The following is a 17,169-nucleotide window of genomic DNA, read 5'->3' as shown; positions in this document are numbered from 1 at the left end:
GGAGGGGTCTGCTGATGGATTTAGATGAGGAAAGACGGGAGGAGGCTCAAATGGAGCACAAACGCCAGCATGGATTGGTTGGGCCAAATGGCCTGTTTCTGTGCCGTATATCCTATGTTTTAAAAAAAAAACATCTTCAAGGCTATAAGATGTGCTTTTGGCTCATAATTAAAATTAAAATCGCTTGGAAAACATTTCTATTGGTCAAAAACCAGCAACAAATTTGTATTTTACTAACTGTGCCTATTTTATAGGCCTTGAAGGTAAGTATTCATGTTATTACATATTGTGATATGGTAGGGAGCACAATGAATTTTGAATAATGTGTTATTTCTGCCCTTTAGGTGAACAATTAAATTGATGCAAAGTATTTGGTCATGAGACAACTGTTAGCTGCATGAGCCATAAATTAAGAAAAAAATGAAGCAATCAAGTTGCCCCAAGTTGACACTGTCCCGATGCACGGACAGCACTTTCATTTCATTCAGTGCTATTCTACTCATTTGTTCAAAATCATAAATATTCTATTCTACCTCATTCTTTCTCAAAACTATGGAACTCCTTGCCTCTCTTAGTACTTTTTTAATTCATTCCTGGAATGTGGGTGTCGCCAGCAAGACCAGCATTTATTCCCTAATTGCTTTTGAGAAGGTGGTGGTGAACTGCCTTCTTGAACCGCTGCAGTCCGTGTCTCACACAAGAGATTGGTGTGCAAAATCAAAGCACATGGTATTGGGGGTAATATACTGACGTGGATAGAGAACTGGTTGGCAGACAGGAAGCAGAGAGTCGGGATAAACGGGTCCTTTTCAGAATGGCAGGCAGTGACTAGTGGAGTGCCGCAGGGCTCAGTGCTGGGACACCAGCTCTTTACAATGTACATCAGTGATTTAGATGAAGGAATTGAGTGTAATATCTCCAAGTTTGCAGATGACACTAAACTGGGTGGCGGTGTGAGCTGTGAGGGGGACGCTAAGAGGCTGCAGGGTGACTTGGACAGGTTAGGTGAGTGGGCAAATGTATGGCAGATGCAGTATAATGTGGATAAATGTGAGGTTATCCACTTTGGGGGCAAAAACGTGAAGACAGAATATAATCTGAATGGCGGCAGATTAGGAAAAGGGGAGGTACAACGAGACCTGGGTGTCATGGTTCATCAGTCATTGAAAGTTGGCATACAGGTACAGCAGGTGGTGAAAAAGGCAAATGGTATGTTGGCCTTCATAGCTAGGGGATTTGAGTATAGGAGCAGGGAGGTCTTACTGCAGTTGTACAGGGCCTTGGTGAGGCCTCACCTGGAATATTGTGTTCAGTTTTGGCCTCCTAATCTGAGGAAGGACATTCTTGCTATTGAGGGAGTGCAGCAAAGGTTCACCAGACTGATTCCCGGGATGGCTGGACTGACATATGAGGAGGGACTGGATCAACTGGGCCTTTATACATTGGAATTTAGAAGGATGAGAGGGGATCTCATAGAAACATATAAGATTCTGACGGGACGGGACAGGTTAGATGCAGATAGAATGTTCCCAATGTTGGGGAAGTCCAGAACCAAGGGACACAGTCTTAGGATAAGGGGTAGGCCATTTAGGGCTGAGATGAGGAGAAACTTCTTCACTCAGAGAGTTGTTACCCTGTAGAATTCCCTGTCACAGAGAGTTGTTGATGCCAGTTCATTGGATATATTCAAGAGGGAATTAGATATGGCCCTTACGGCCAAGGGGATCAAGGGGTATGGAGAGAAAGCAGAAAAGGGGTACTGAGGGAATGATCAGCCATGATCTTATTGAACGGTGGTGCAGGCTCGAAGGGCCAAATGGCCTACTGCTGCACCTATTTTCTATGTTTCTATGTTTCTATGTGTGGTGAAGGTACTCCCAAAGCGCTGTTAGGGAGGGAGTTCCAGGATTTTGATCCAGCGACAATGAAGGAACGTCAATATATTTCTCAGTCAGGGTGGTGTGTGACTTGGAGGGGGAACTTGCAGGTGATGGTGCTCCCATGCACCTGTTGCCCTTGTCCTTCTAGATGGTAGACGTCGCAGGTTTGGGTTGTGCCTGCCCTTAATATTAAAATCATTCAAATGAGCTTTGGCAATGTATTGTTTGCACAGGACAGAATTGGGACTGAATTGGAAATGGCCTCACATGGCACTGCAAACTCAGACTGTTCTCCTTCCTGGTCTCAGACTGAGAAACAGTGAAAGTTGCACAAAGGCGATTGGAAACCTTCGGGTCAGGGTTAAGTATGTTAACATTTCTCCTTTGACAGTGACCATACTGCTTCTTAAAAGAATCCACAGCTCCACAAAATCTGAATCCATCATGTTTCTCTATCCAACCATATCCAGCTTCTATAAGGTTGAATGTTCTGTAATTTCCTCCTTCACCTATAGCTTGAACAGGAATCGATTTTCATCTAAATTCAGTTCTACTACTTTTAAAGAAGTATTTTCACAGACTACAATTCATTTCAACCAAGTGTGTTATTCTGTTCACATCCTTTTATATTTCAAAAAGCAGGCCACTAAAGTTCAAAGGGCCAAATGGCCTACTACTGCTCCTATTTTGTATGTTTCTATGTTTCTAAATTAACGTATTGTTGCTGAACTTGACTTGATCATGAAAACTGTTGTGGTCATGCAACTGATTATTACAACTGATGTTCACATATATAAAGCTGGGCATTGTAATCAAATCAAAAGCAGCATTCAGAATCATAAAATCTCTCAGTTTAAAAAAAACTATGGACTCATTCAAACAGTGTTCTCTTCTTCTTGAATATTACGAACTGAGGATCAGCCTTAACGAAGGAACAAGATTTATGTCTCCCATCACTGTCACAAATCTGCAGCCAAAGGTGTTTCCATGGGAAGAGCAATTATTGGCATTCTAAGAACTGCAGTACAGGTTCTACAGCAAATTAAAGCAAACTTTAGTTTTTTATCTTTAGCATTTATCAATAAAAGAAATACCTGCATTTTATATCAAGCTTTTCACGACCTCCGTCCCAAAGCGCTGCACAGCCAGTGAAATACTTTTGAAATCGAGTCACTTTTGTCATGTAGACAATGTGGTAACGTCCAATCAATGCTCGCAATGGGTGAGTGGGACCTACAGGATAGGGCCGACAGTGTGGTGCCATTGACTACTGGGAGCAATACACCCAGCTGTTCTCTATTGTAGAAGAATATCAAGTGAATCGAAAAGTACAATACTGCAGATGGCGGAAATCTGAAACAGGAACAGAAAATGCTGGAAACGCTCATCAAGTCAGGCAACAGGATCCGTGGAGTGAAGTGACAAGTTAATATTTCAAGCATAACCCTTCATCAGAACTCAGATTCTGATGGAGGGTTTTGCTTGAAACTTTAACATGTCACTTCTGTCCACAGATGCCCTGCCTGATTTGCTGAGTGTTTCCAGCATTTCCCGGTTTTGTATCAAGTGGATCAACCGGGGCACTTTCAGGGAGTGCCTTTCTCAAGTCTGCAAAGCATGGTTACACACAGATAATGTCTTGCAGATGGGCCACAATAAGTTGTGTGGACAGCTTAGAGGTATTTTTTAAACTTGGTGTTCCTGGTGGGGCCCATGCTTATTGGCAATTTGGACACATGCTATGCATGATTTCCCACCATTAAAATTAATGGTCATCATTATATAAGTGTGCCATGCAAGCTGAATTTTAAATGTGTGCTCCCAGTTGAGAAGGCTCCCTGCTGGGAGCAAGAAGTTGGAAAAAATATCCCTTTATGTTTCTGTGTCTATCACTGCATTGTAACATATTAAAGATGTCTGGGCAATCAGCCTTTAGCAATAGATCTGCACGGTCATGCCAATCCTAACATGAGGAGAGATTGAGTACATTGGGCCAATACTCTCTGGAGTTTAGAAGAATAAGAACATAAGAAATAGGAGCAGGAGTAGGAGAGGTGGTCTCATTGAAACATACAATAGTCTGAGGGGGATTGACAGGGTAGATGCTGAGAGGTTGTTTCCTCTAGTTGGAGCATCTAAAACTAGGGGGCATAGGAAAAGGGGTCGGCCATTTAAGACTGAGATGAGGAAGAATTTCTTCACTCAGAGGGTTGTGAATCTTTGAATTCTCTGCCCCAGAGGGCTGTGGATGCTGAATCGTCGAGTATATTCAAGACTGAGAGAGATAGATTTTTGGACACTAGGGGAATCAAGGGAGATGGAAATCAGGCGGGAATGTGGAGTTGAGGTCAAAGGTCAGCCATGATCTTATTGAATGGTGGGGCAGGTTCGAGGGGCCGAATGGACTACACCTGCTCCAAATTCTTATGTTTTTAACAGTTAATATGTATGCGTACCTTACATTAATCAACACTTAAAATAACTTACGAAGTGGTTGGTTGACTGAATTACAAGATTAAGGGAGAAGCGGGCGACGCCGGGGACGGAGTCAAACCCCGCTCCTGGTTCCATGCTGGCTTCCCCACGACTTTCCCCTGATGGGGCTTGTTAAGTCCGCCTAGCGAGATTTCCAGCCAATTAAAAGGAAGCAGGTCTGATGACATCATTTGATGACACATCCTTAAAGGGGTCATGGCCACATTCATTGAGGTGCTGCAAACACTGACAAACACTGCACAGAGGTGCATGGCTGCACCCAGACTCGCTCACGACTCCCTCCATATGCTCACGGAAGGAGTCACAGCAGGCAGGAAGGTTCTCTTCTATTCTAATGGGAGACGAGACCTCCCCAGGACACCAAGGTAAGCTGATTGCACATTGCACAGGAGGATACAAGCAGCAATGTGGTCAGGAGGACCAGGCTGCAGTGGTGCAAACCTTTCAATGATTACAGTAGATCATGAAACGTTACTGCAAAGTCATACTCAACCTCATCCTACTGTGCCACTCATCACATTCCCATCACTCTGCCTTCCCTATCCTATTCCTGCACATCCTTACTCACACCAACTTATCTTGCACCTCCACCCATCCCTCTCTCTCTATCTACACTATCACATCTCCATCTCACTAACCACCCCTCACACTCACCCTCGTCATTGTCCAATCATACCAACTAACAACACACAAGGGTAGGCACTTGGATCTTTTATCTAATGTTCATGTAGAGTTTCGGCTAATGTGGTGTCAAACATTGAAATCTTTATTTTCAACACTTTGCCTTCTTGGACACATTTGGGTGCTCCTTTGGAAGTGGCTTAATGAGTCGTAGTGAATGTGAGACATAATGGTATTCCCCGCAATGATGATGAGTGTGAAAGCTTGGTCATTGTAGGGATGCTTTATGGTGCTGGAGTGGGGTGGTGCCAACCTAGCGCATCATGTGGTAGCCAGGGTGTACGGCATCAAATGAAGTAAATGTGGCCATGGTGAGGTCATCCCTGGCATCCCGCGCAACAATGTGCTCATGTGCTGATGCCCTGTGCAGCATCAGGTGATTGCAGCGAAGGTTGGTATTGTGGTTGGTGATGCTGGTGTGCCTGGTAATGTTGGTGTTGGGGCTGATCGTAGTGGGATTCTGAGGACCAAGTTGAGATTTTTTCAAGGGCACTAATGCTGCCGGAATAGATGGCAGCTGAAGTTGAGATGACAGAAGCGACCTGTCAATGAGGTTGCTCCAAGGAGGTGGTACTGGATAGAAAGTTTAATCCAAACACTTCCAACCTTCCTAAAGCTGAAAAGTATATTCAAAATCCTGAAGGTTCCAGCTTCTAACATTGGAAAGTGAACAGCTGTGAAATGGTAGCTTTTATACCACTTTTGCAACTGTCACCTATTCAAAGCAATGGAGAGTCACTGAAAACCTGACCTACTTACCTGATGTGATCCCGAGCGACATGAACCTTGTGGAAAAGTTGGCAAAATGGTTTGTAGGTGGTAAAATGCTGTTCAATGACCTTTAAACATCCTCTTAATGATTTCAATTGGCTCACCCAAAGCTTAATCTCGGGTCTGTAAAGCGCAGGCAAAGCCGGCACTTGGGAAACGTACAAGGAGGTGGGTTCAGAGCGGGATACCTCCCCACTGTCAACCTTTTAAATTTTGACAGCAGATCCACCTCCGAACCTGCCCTCTGAGCGGCAGCAAAATCCAGCGCCAACTGTGTGCGCAGATTGGTAAAATGAGTAAATCATACCTGAGGGTATTCATAGTGATCACCTGAGTTCTCCACACTACTGTCCATTTTATGTTACACACATATACACACACAGACACATATATGTATATGTAACTAGAAAACTGCCTGTGGTGTTGCCCATAAACAGTTGAAGAATGTTTAATATGCAAGAGGATAACACAATTGGGAGATTTCAGACTTCAAAAACTCGCCCCACGATGAAAAGAGCCTGCAACAAAATTGTAACAGTTGACATAACAGAACTAAATGGGAAATATTGACTGAGCAATTGATAAATACTGCAGTGGGCACTTTCCTGCCACTCAAAGCTGTAGGGATAAAAGGGCAGTGGGTGCAAACACCCCTGGCGTGCAGCGGGTAGCGCCCGACTGCCGTTTTAACCCCCGCCGGGCTAGTTTTAGTCCCCAAAGAGATCAAAATGTGAAGAAAAGAAATATGTGGAGCTAGTAGCTATTTTCTAACCCAGGTAAAAAGAGTAGGTGAGAAGACCACACAAATGAATAAGCAATGATTAGGCATCAAACGGCTTGGGTGTTGACAGACTGTGGAAAGAAGGGAAGACTGAGGGAAATGCAAAGTGCCACAGTTTTAAGAATCTGGGAAACAATGATGTGTCCGTTCATTGGAATTCTGTAAATGTGTCTCTATTTCAGTTGCGTTTTTTTTAAACATTTATTGTTGAGATAATTGCAAAAGAGGAAGAATCTGTTCTTGGCACATTAATGTGAATTGGGTTCCACTTTTGCCCTTGTACTTAAGGGAAAGAATTGAGCTCATTTTGTTTATTTTCTGACATAAGCCAAACAGTTTTTTCCTTTTAGGAAAGAAATGACTGCAGAGGATAGCACCTGCAATGTTATTTTCCTTTGGAAACGAAGGGTGCGTGAGCCTATATGTAAAATCCACAGAGCCCCGAGCAAGATACATTTTTCCTGATCTCTCATGCTTTCAGTGTTTGTTCAGGGAAATGGATGGAGGGTTGTGATTCGATTCAATTTCTCACGTGTGAGAAATCTTTCACTCCTCAAAGTGAGAATGTTGAATTATTAAACATCCTGCCAAGAAGTTAATGGCAACTGTTAGACGGAGTGGCTGCTCATTCAGTGTAAAAGTTTCCGATCTGTATAATTGTTTAGACTGTCGAAGTCATTTCCTGCAAAACCGAAATTTTAGTTGATAACGTCTTGAGCAAAGAAATGTGGAGTATGTGTGAAGCAACTGAAGTTTTTTTTAAACGGCCATGTTGAGTAGCAGTGCCCCTGAAGTCTGTATATTTAAATTGCAGGAGTTATAGATGCAATGTCCAGTGGAGCCTGCCAACGTATGTGACCCTGCAGCAGTGTTTGCTGTTTGCAATGTTCCATACTCTCGCTCATTCTGACCAATTATGTGGTGCACGCATAAGAAATCATACTGCATTATTTATGGCTTAACTTAAAAGGGGTCAGTCCATTTATAAGGACCACATTGGACTCACTGTGTAAAAAAAAAGTCATGTTGGGTTTATGACGAGTCTCGTTGCCGAGAGCATGCAGAAAACAAGCGCAGGCAGCAGAAGGAGCGTGCGGCAAACCAGACTCCCCACCCACCCTTTCCTTCAACCACTGTCTGTCCCAGCTGTGACAGAGACTGTAATTCCCGTATTGGTCTGTACAGTCACCTGAGAACTCACTTTTAGAGTGGAAGCAAGTCTTCCTCGATTTCGAGGGACTGCCTATGATGATGATGATGTAGTATGGCAAATAAATCTCACTTTTACTCTCCAACAGTGACCGTACTAGGCGCGTGGGGGGTCATTTAAAAAATCTTTCCATTACAGAACTGATCGACGGGAACCCATGGGGGAAATGTAGCATGGTGAGCAATGATTCAATAACTTGCCAAAAGCACTTGAAAGCAATAATTGCAGCTACGAGATAATCATATAATGTCCTCCTTTTCACTGTTCAGTCCATGTGCACTTGCATTTAGTCCACGATTGTTAAGGGACTGACATTTTCACATCAGCGTTTGTATCATAGGAATTTACAGCACAGAAGGTGGCCATTCGGCCCATCGTTCAGTGCTGGCCGACAAAGAGCTATCCGGCCTGATCCTACTTTCCAGCTCTTGGTCTGTAGCCCTGTAGGTTACGGCACTTCAGGTGCATGTCCAAGTACTTTTTAAATGTGGTGAGTGTTTCTGCCTCTACCACCCTTTCAGCCAGTGAGTTCCAGACTCCCACCACCATCTGGCTGAAAAAAATTCTCCTCAAATCCTCTCTAAACCTTCTACCAATTACTTTAAATCTATGCCCCCTGGGTTGTTGACCCATCTGCTAAGAGAAATAGGTCCTTCCTATCCACTCTATCTAGGCCCCTCTTAATTTTGTACACCTCAATAAGGTCTCCCCTCAGCCTCCTCTGTTCTCAAGAAAACAACCCCAGCCTATCCAATCTTTATCTATGCTTACAAAGTATGGGTGGAAAGTTTGGCACTCTGCTGACTGCATGCTTCTTGTTGCCAGTTGATTTGCTGTTCAAGAACAGGGGGAGGTTTTCAAGATGGTCCCAAAACAGGCACCATATCGGCTGAGCGCCATTGGACCCATCCAAAGGCCACAATCCAGAGAGGCTCAAAACATTTTCACATTTGGGTCGCAATTGTATTTTACCGGCAAGCTACAGGCACCAAACGGGTGCTCTGTGGACTACAGTTTGCTGGTTTGATGCAGTGGAAAACCAGCCAGCTGCTGTTTGGAGCCAGCAGTTAGGGGATTGTGGGGGGTGGGGGGCAGGGGGAAGCGGAGGAAGGGATGTGGATCCTGTGGGTTTCAGGGATGTGAAAGCTGGCTGGTAGCAGAGCAGAAAATGTTGTGAAGCCAGGAGGAGCATGTATGTTAAAAATCCCTTCCCCAATTGACAGATTTGAGAATCCCCCTTCACCCCACCTCAGCCCCCATTTTTGAAAAATATTTAATTTCTCTCTCAGCCACACACCATTCTATTGGCAACCTGGATAAACTCAAGTTTTCCTTGTCTACCATGGGGAGGAATATTTGTGCATGCCTTTGCCTCAGGAGGTTCAATTGGTGGGGCAAGAGTCCATTATAGCATAGCTCCATCACGGCCTGTGGAAGCAGCAGGCTTGATGTTGAAATGGCCTTTCTCTCATCTTCTAACTGGCTCTTAGTCATCTTCCAAAACTGCTCCAGAAACATCTATCCGGAGGTGAGCCAAAGCTGCCCTCATTATTTCACCCTCTCTCCTTGTGAGAAAGAGTTCAGCCGGTTTAGAGATGATAGTTTTTTGTTAACCAAAGGTATTAAGGGATATGGGCCAAAGGTCAGTGTAAGGAGTTAGATCGCAGATCAGCCATGTTCTCATTGAACGGCAGAACAAGCTCGAGGGACTGAATGGCCTCCTCCTGTTCCTATTTTCCTACTAAGGGCACAGTTGAGATTGAGAACTCAAACCATAGAAAACGACAAACAAGAACCTCAACCACAGACCATTCCCCTCCCCCCCCCCCACTCCCGACCCCCACCCCGCCATTCCTTTCACAATGCGAGGTGGCATGACATGACATGATTTCAGATTGGTAAAACAAGGGTAAATAAATTAGAAGGATATTCTTTCTTTGATTTTGAAAAGTAGCCGTGTGCGTATCATACTTATTTTCAAATCGTTTTGAGGTTGGGGCAGTATATAAACAAATTACTGGCTGGGTTCATGGATTCTGCTAAAGATTGAAGGGGCAACTACAGATGCACTTTTGTAAAAAGGCAACACTTCAGGAATGAAGCTATCCTGAAATGGTTTACTGATGCCGTGTTAACTAAGCTATAACAGCTGTACTATTTATTTCCCTCAGTATTGCTGACAAGTATCAGAGATAGAAAATCCTTATTAAACATGTCTGGGAGCAAAATCCCATATCCAGACCTAAAAAAAAACCTAGTTACTTCACTGGAGACGGGTTGGAGATAGACCCTGTGCTCACTGCAGATAATTGAGTACAGGCTGCAGTTCCAGACAATTGATAAACATCAGAAATACTTCCAATTAATTCACCGGTCCATTGTTACTCATCCCTTGACAGTCAGCTTCTACCCAAAAATTCAGACAGGAAATACTACACCTGACTAGACCAATCAGTCATGCTCAAGCTCCGAGTTTTAAAACAGCCATAACCAATCAGCAATATATTTATTAACCCAATCATGACTGATAGGTAAAAAAATAAATATTGAGTCAGGCTTAAGTAATCAATTTCTTACATCATTTTCTTGAGGCTTATTTTAAGCCAAAGTACCAAAGGTAAAAAGGTGTTTCCTTGCTTAAAAAAATCTTCATCTCCCTGTGCTGGAACACATCCCATGTAGTAGAGATGAAAATACAGTGTTGTACAATAACACACTTTGGCATCCACTTGGATATGATGGACAATATTATTACAACTGAAACTGGATTAATCAGTCTCCTGTCTCTTTTAAACGCTGTAAGCATTTTTTCCCAATTGGTTTTCTTTGAGAAATATGATTTATTGCAGTAATCCACTGAAGAATCAAGGGAATTATCCAATGAGTAATTCAGACAACGGATGAGTCAAACCACTCCGCAGACCATCATTAGAAACAGGTGCCTAAATGCTTTGGATGTGAACAGAAGTGATGGTGGTTGGCTGCCAAACCAGGCATTACACTGATATCCACGAGGAGACAGAGAAATAAGTAGAGGCCGAAGATTAATCTGGGGTGGGGGGGAGGGGGGAGATTGGTGGAGGGGGGGGTGAGTGGAGTGTCTACGGGGGGCAGCGGCCCGATTATTTTTGTGGACCCTAGAGGAGTGCTCCTCCTTCAAAGCCCACAATAATAATTCATGACTTACCTTTAGAGGGTCTCTTTGCTTCCATTAGTTGCCGATCGGGATCCTGTTTACACCATAAATCCCCGATTGCCATATTAAAAGGGCCGATTGCCTGTAACAGGCACCCAGTGGCAGGCCCCTTTCAAAATGGAGCTGACCACTGGTACTGCTGGTATTAACGGGGCTGTAAGGCTTCCAACCCGATCTTGAGGCCATTACCGTCCCGTTAACAACAGGTGAGAACACTCAAAACTGACCCCAGTCAGTTGGTGAAACCGAACATCCATTATTCTGAGATTGGGACCCCTGGTTCGAGATTCCCCAGCCAGAGGAAACATCCTCCCTGCATCTACCCTGTCAAGCCCTGTAAGAACTTTGTATGTTTCAATCATCATCATCATCATAGGCAGTCCCTCGGAGTCGAGGATGATATACTTCCACTCAAAAAAGTGAGTTCTCAGGGGTCAATGACTATGGTCATGGCTATGTGTCCATCCAGCCTCTAAACACAGAAAAAAAGGCTTGGATTTATATAGCGCCTTCTACGACCACTGGATGTCTCAAAGCGCTTTACAGCCAATGTACTTTTGGATTGTAGTTACTGTTGTAATGCAGGAAATGCAGCAGGCAAGCTCCCACAAACAGTAATGTTATAATGACCAGATAACCTGTTTTTTTGTTATGTTGATTGAGGAATAAATATTGGTTAAGGCACTGGAGATAACTCCCCTGCTCTTCTTCGAAATTGTGTCATGGGATCTTTTATGTCCACTTGAGAGAGCAGACGGGGCCTCGATTTAACATCTCATCCGAAAGATGACACCTCCAACAGAGCAGCACTCCCTTAGCACTGCACTGGTGTGTCATCCTAGATTTTTGTGCTCAAGTCCCTGGAGTGGGACTATGAACCCACAACCTTCTGACTCAGAGACAAGAGTGCTACCCACTGAGCCACAGCTGACATTGAGGCTAAAGGTGGTATGCAAAATATTGGTGGTGATAGTTCTGAGATTTCTGGTAGTCTAGTTGGGAGGCCAGTCTTGTAGTCATGCAATTATATCTGTTTGTTCATTCTTCAATGAGCTAGAGGGATGGGCAAGGGCAGGGAGAAAGGCATTTTCAAGGTAGTCATGTGTCGATTCCTGACATCTCAATCGTAAGGTTGATAGAGAGTCTTGTGGAGAACTCCAGGTGGATTCCCAGCTGAGGCCTGAGTTAAAATTTACAATCGGGTCTCAATGATGTCATCGGGTTGCAACGTGCATATGTAAGGAAGGACCCTATTGGCTCCAGGTGTGTGTCCTTGCTTCCTGCTCAGGAGAGAAGGTTAAAATTGCAGATGTTGCGATCATGGTGGCTTTCGGACAGGTAAGAGCCAGGGTGATTTTAACTGCCAGGTTTCTGCTGAGTTTGAAATTTGTCTATTCCTTTGTGGTGCATTGGATGAAAGGAGGTAGTCTTGTTGTCCAAGTTCTTTATACACTGGAGTTTAGAAGGATGAGTGGGGATGTCATAGAAACAGAGAAGATTCTGACGAGACTGGACAGGTTAGATGCGGGAAGAATGTTCCCGATGTTGGGGAAGGGGAAGTCCAGAACCAGGGGACACAGTCTTAGGATAAGGGGTAGGCCATTTAGGACCGAGATGAGGAGAAACTTCTTCACTCAGAGAGTTGTTAACCTGTGGCATTCTCTACCGCAGAGAGTCGTTGATGCCAGTTCATTGGATATATTCAAGAGGGAGTTAGATATGGCCTTTACGGCTAAAGGGATCAAGGGGTATGGAGAGAAAGCAGGAAAGGGGTACTGAGGGAATGATCTTATTGAATGGTGATGCAAGCTGGAAGGGCCGAACAGCCTACTCCTGCACCTATTTTCTATGTTTCTATGTTTCATTTGGTCTTAATGGGAAAAGGCAAGAATTACCATGATGTTGACTTATGTTCTGCAGTGTTCTTATTTGGACTTCAGGTTTTAGTTTATCCTCACAGGATATAAATGTCAACTCTCCAAAGGAAAAGTTGAATTCCAAATTAATTGAAACTCTGATCCCTATTGATGGATGGTTCAACAATCACAACACAGTGCAAGCCTGGGTTCTGAAACATCAATATTCAGTGCTAACACTGATCTTGATCAGATTTGCACTATACATGTTGAAAAGCACCAACAAGAATTTTGTTTTTATTGCATTCTCGCATCGCAAGATGGTACTTACATCACAACAACTGCTTGCCTTCATATAACGGTTCCAATACTATTTGTAGCAGTAATCAGCAACTGTTCAAATAGCCTTAAGTAGCCATAGTGTTAAATTTACGTGCAAGAGAGAGAGACAGGGAAATGCTCTACTTATAAGCATATGGGGCTATAATACTAATAAAGCCCATGGACTGCACAATACTTCGTGCCCATGGACTGCACAAATTCAAAAGACCAGAATATTAGGGTACCTGTGCGTAACTGAGCACAGCTTTCAATGCTATCCAATCCATTAATAGCTCCTTTACATCCTGAAAGTCTGAGCATCTAATCATCTCATATTATAATATCAAAAGAATATATTTAATAATTTGTAGATTCAACCATTAGGATACAATACTGTTTGGTTCTATATTATTTTATGGGATTAAATACATTCTTAATGCCATGGAATTAGGTACAATTATTAACATCAACACTTGGACTGACACTAACAGTGGGAATAAAATACTGTCCAAGGTCTGCACCAATTGGAATAGCCATCCTTTAATATTAAAGTTTTTTTTAACAAACAAAGCACTTGTTATCTTTTTGCTATTTGCAGCAGAAATGCAACTCGTCCTTAAAAGGCGTTAATCTCCTTCACAGCCAAGCCTTGTTTAAATGTCATTTTATAAATCTAAAACTGTTCCTGAAAACCTTTGATATTGCTGCTTGTTGGAATTACATTCAAAAATGTATTTGTAATTTCAAATGGAACATTCATAATACAAAACAAATGTGCTTAGGAACATTTCGTCTCGCTCTAATTTTGTTAGCATGTGAAACAAGTATATTTGGGATTGAATGTTCAGGAGTTAATTCATATGTTTGCCCAAGGAAAGTAACTGGTTGTTTTTGAGATAAAGCTGAACAGATTTCATATTATCAAACTGCTAATGCCAGAGGATATCAGTGCTATGTAGCAGTTAGTACAAAGCATTTATTGTTTTTATGGTATGAGATATTTAATACAGATTGCAATATTAAGCCTTGTTCAATTTAAACTATTTGAATTACAGTACAGCTACAATAATAACTTAAATGCATCACAAAAATGCTCCCATCCATTGTAATGTATGTTAAACATTACCAAAACCACACATTAATTATCATTTATGGAATATGATGAGGTACATGGGAATTCAATATCTGCACAGATGTATCTGGTAATAACTGATACCACCTGATAATACAGGTAGTAGCTAGTTGCTCAATTGATAGTGCCTTATATCCATCTCCAGACCCTGTGCCAATGTTCAGTATACAGCTAAAGATTTACAGTCAGTGAGAGTGCGGAGAGGCAGCACAGAGATTTGCGATTGATTAAACTGAAAGAAATGTCAGTATCATATGAATTACAGCAGTGTTTCAGGACTCCTGACACAGCAGTCAGTGAGATCAGGTAGATACATTTTTGCTAAAATCACACTAACTCCAATGGTCAGCTCCATATTTATCATTTGATATTAGAATATAAATTGTTTAAAAAAAAAATCAGGAATCACTTGTATTACCTCAAAAGCACTCCCTGGTAACTGTCTCAGGCTGAACCACACTGCTCGCAAATCTGGTGTCATATTTGACCCCAAGATGAGCTTCCGACCACATTTCTGTGCCATTACTAAGACCGCCTATTTCCATCTCTGTAATATCGCTCGGCTCCGCCCCTGCCTCAGCTCATCTGCTGCTGAAACCTTCATCCATGCCTTTGTTAGTGTAGACTTGACTATTCCAATGCACTCCTGGCCAGCCTCCCATCTTCCACCCTCCATAAACTTAAGGTCCTCCAAAACTCTGCTGCCTGTAGCCCAACTTGTACCAAGTCCTGTTTATCCATCACGCTGTGCTCGCTGACCTATTTAAATACAAGTTGTTCTTGTTGTTGTATATTGGCACCCAGTTAAGCAACACCTCGATTGTAAAATTCTCATCCTGGTACTTACAGATCTGTCTACTTAAACATCTAGGCCTGGAGTTTCCGCTCGATTGCGATGGTTTTTAAGGCACAATTCGTCTGATATCAACGTTACCGCCACAAAAGATCACGGAGTTTTAAGCGCGAATTGCGTTCAGCACAACTCGAGTTTCCATGATCTTTTGCGCTAATTTTAAAAACATTGTGCTAAGAGCAGGCCCCACCCACAATAACATTATTGCTAAGAGTCATGCATTACAGTTAGATGAATTAAATGAGCACACCAAACAAGTTTAAATGCTTTATCCGCACAACCTTTAGTTTTGAATTCCAGAACTGGAATCATATTTGCTATTTTCCTTGAAGAGTGTAAAGTCAAAGGAATTGGGTGCAAATTGACACTCATTTTGAATCTGTGCAAATTCAGGAAATTTGCATCTTTTGGATGGGGCGGGGCTATGCTAATGAGCAGTGGAGGGTCTGGCCAAAGATTTCACAGAACCGGCGCAATAGATTGAGGAAGACCAGGTGCAGTGCAAGAACAGATGTAAGCCGCCTGAATTTGCTTGATCGATCGCGCCAGAAATCATCATTGCACTGCGATTAGAAGGAAACAAGGAAAGAAAAATATACTTGCATTTATATAGCACCTTTCACAACCTCAGGATGTCCCAAAGCACTTTGCTGCCAATGAAGTTATTTGATGTGTAGTCACTGCTGTAATGTAGGGTAAAGCGGCACAACAAGGTCCCACAAAGAGCAATGAGATAACGACCAGACAAACTGTTTTTTATTTAAATGATGTTGGTTGAGGGACAAGTATTGGGCCAGGACACTGGGGATAACTCCCTTGTTCTTCTTCGAATCGTGCCATGGGACTTTTTACATCCACCGGAGAGGGCAGACTGGTCCTCGGTTTAATGTTTTATCAGAAAGCTGGAATTTTTGGGTGCAAATTCTGTGCCACAATGTTCACATATACAATGAATCTGATACTAAAGATCACAGCATTAACTCATTCACCAATTTGATCAGTTTCTAACAGTGTGACTAGTACAGCACATATTTTGTTCAAATATATTATGCGACTAATATTCAAAATTACATATTGTAGGCTCGTACCGCACAGAGATTTCTTTGTTCAAATTTTTATGCCGTCTAGTGCCAGTGAAGGAGTTAAGACTCCACCTGTTTTTAATAGGAACTGCTTTCAGCTCCACATAGCATCTTTCTTAATAGGATTGAAACCTGCCTTAGTTGGCATCATGCTATGGTCAATCTAGATACTGAGGTGGTATGGTATTAAGAAATGTCAGGCTAATTTAAAAAAAATACTGAAGTTAACACTTCAGTATATGAGTTAAAAAAAATTAACTCATTTAAGATTTTTTTTTAAATAGCCACAAAACAATTTGTATAGTTTATTTCACTTCTGTTGTACTTTACTGGTCACTACCAACCAGACTTAAAATATTTTGTGACTGTAAAAAGGCAGAGGTTTCCTTCGCCTAGCGTACTATGCACAGCATGTAATAGATATGCATACAACATGAAGAAATGGAAACTAAAATTTCCTACCTTTGCTAGTTGGCTGAACGTCAGTTAAGAAATAAAGGAGTAGTTTTCTTGTTCTGACGGTGGAATTTCTTCTGGATGCTCTACTCCATAGGTTTCTATGAATAGCCAGAGCACTTGCTCCTACGCAGTTAGCAACTTCAAGCTGCACAGCAGAGAGAGGGAGAGTCACTTTGACAGCACGTCTGCGAGGGTGTGTGTGTGAGAGTGGGTTATTTCACAAGCTGTTTAATGGGCTAGACTGAGATCAGCTTTGGTTTTTTGAGCGTGTTCCAGCTGAGAATTGTTTCTCAGGTTCTAAGATACAAAGGATCATGTTTGTGGGGTTGGGGGAGGGGAAAGAACTTTTGAGGTCTTTTTAAAAAAAAAAGACATTTTCACATGCGTATTTCATGGACATTTGCCACTGTGATTGTGCAGCTGACAAAAGTACTTGCAACCTTTTACTTTT

General features: G+C 42.5%; 1 protein-coding gene across 1 annotated transcript in view; it reads right to left on the bottom strand.

Annotated features, from left to right (window-relative positions):
- The window catches only part of col8a2 (collagen, type VIII, alpha 2), a 270,845-nt gene extending 253,950 nt beyond the window's left edge, over window positions 1–16,895 (bottom strand). The window contains exon 1 of the mRNA XM_070899076.1: window positions 16,722–16,895. The gene's annotated coding sequence lies outside the window, so the exon portion shown is untranslated. The remainder of the gene's footprint in view (window positions 1–16,721) is intronic.
- Between the last annotated feature and the right edge of the window lie 274 nt (window positions 16,896–17,169).

This window comes from Pristiophorus japonicus, chromosome 14, assembly GCF_044704955.1.
Source record: "Pristiophorus japonicus isolate sPriJap1 chromosome 14, sPriJap1.hap1, whole genome shotgun sequence".
Taxonomy (NCBI): domain Eukaryota; kingdom Metazoa; phylum Chordata; class Chondrichthyes; family Pristiophoridae; genus Pristiophorus; species Pristiophorus japonicus.
Note: the sequence above shows the minus strand (reverse complement) of the source record. Positions and strands in the feature narration are given on the sequence as shown.